General features: G+C 43.7%; 1 non-coding gene across 1 annotated transcript; it reads right to left on the bottom strand.

Annotated features, from left to right (window-relative positions):
• Positions 1–653: 653 nt before the first annotated feature.
• LOC122223263 lies at positions 654–760 on the bottom strand. The gene has a single exon (XR_006204149.1). It is a non-coding gene; the product is annotated as a U6 spliceosomal RNA (small nuclear RNA).
• Positions 761–1,541: the final 781 nt, after the last annotated feature.

Here is a 1,541-nt window from a genome sequence, read left to right as displayed (position 1 = left end):
TATTCATGTTTTCTGCCCATTTCTTCACTGGATTATTTGTTTTTCAGGTGTGGAGTTTGGTGAGCTCTTTATAGATTTTGGATACTAACCCTTTGTCCGATATGTCATTTGCAAATATCTTTTCCCATTCTGTTGGTTGCCTTTTAGTTTTGTTGGTTGTTTCCTTTGCTGTGCAGAAGCTTTTTATCTTCATAAGGTCCCAATAGTTCATTTTTGCTTTTAATTCCCTTGCCTTTGGGCATGTGTCAAGTAAGAAATTGCTGCGGCTGAGGTCAGAGAGGTTTTTTCCTGCTTTCTCCTCTAGGGTTTGGATGGTTTCCTGTCTCACATTCAGGTCCTTTATCCATTTTGAGTTTATTTTTGTGAATGGTGTGAGAAAGTGGTCTAGTTTCATCCTTCGGCATGTTGCTGTCCAGTTCTCCTAGCACCATTTGTTAAAGATACTGTCTTTTTTCCATTGGATGTTCTTTCCTGCTTTGTCAAAGATTAGTTGGCCATATGTTTGTGGGTCTAGTTCTGGGGTTTCTATTCTATTCCATTGGTCTATATGTCTGTTTTTGTGCCAATACCATGCTGTCTTGATGATTACAGCTTTGTAGTAGAGGCTAAAGTCTGGGATTGTGATGCCTCCTGCTTTGGTCTTCTTCTTCAAAAAAAATATGGAATGCTTCACGAATTTGCGTGTCATCCTTGCGCAGGGGCCATGCTAATCTTCTCTGTATTGTTCCAATTTTAGTATATGTGCTGCCGAAGCGAGCACTCTCACAGCCTTTTAAATGGAAGCCACAGGATCTGAAACACCAATTTCTCCATAGCCTAGACCTTTGCTTCTACAGCATATGGAGTATTAGAGCTGGAAGACATTTGGGGGGTCAATTTTAGGCCAACTCTTACTTAAAAAATTTTTTTAATGTTTTTCTTTTATTTTTGAGAGAGAGACAGAGTGCAAGTGGGGGAGAGGCAGAGAGAGGGAGACACAGAATCCAAAGCAGGCTCCGGGCTCTGAGCTGTCAGCGCAGAGCCCCACACAGGGCTTGAACTCACAGACTGTGGGATCATGACCTGAGCCGAAGTCAGATGCCCAAATGACAAGCCACCCAGGTGCCTCAGGCCAACTCTTATTTAAATGAATTATTTCCCTTGGGAGCTCTGAAGAAGGATGGCAATAACTCAGATATTGGTACTTTTAGCCCTGTCCTGGAACATCAGCCTTAAGGGAAGCCCCACAGGTTCTCATCACAAGCATGCAACCCATTCTACTAATTACCACCCCAGAAAAAATAATTACATTGTGCCCTAATTCACCATACAAATGCCTACTTTCCCTCAAGACTGCAACTCCACAGGGCAGGGAGGTTTCCTGCACAGCAATTCCCCCCCCCCACCCCTCCCCCCACCCCGACCTTCCCTTTGGCCATCTAGATTCCAGCGTTCCTTCTCTACTTCTTTTCTTTTGCAAAAATCTCTGCTTCCCACTCCCTCCACCTTATTAATCAGACAAGACCCCAGCTTCTGGTGAACTCTACCTTCTCCTTCTCTGA

This window comes from Panthera leo, chromosome B3 (genome assembly GCF_018350215.1).
Source record: "Panthera leo isolate Ple1 chromosome B3, P.leo_Ple1_pat1.1, whole genome shotgun sequence".
NCBI classification, from domain to species: Eukaryota; Metazoa; Chordata; class Mammalia; order Carnivora; family Felidae; genus Panthera; species Panthera leo.
This window is presented reverse-complemented; position numbering and strand designations above follow the sequence as displayed.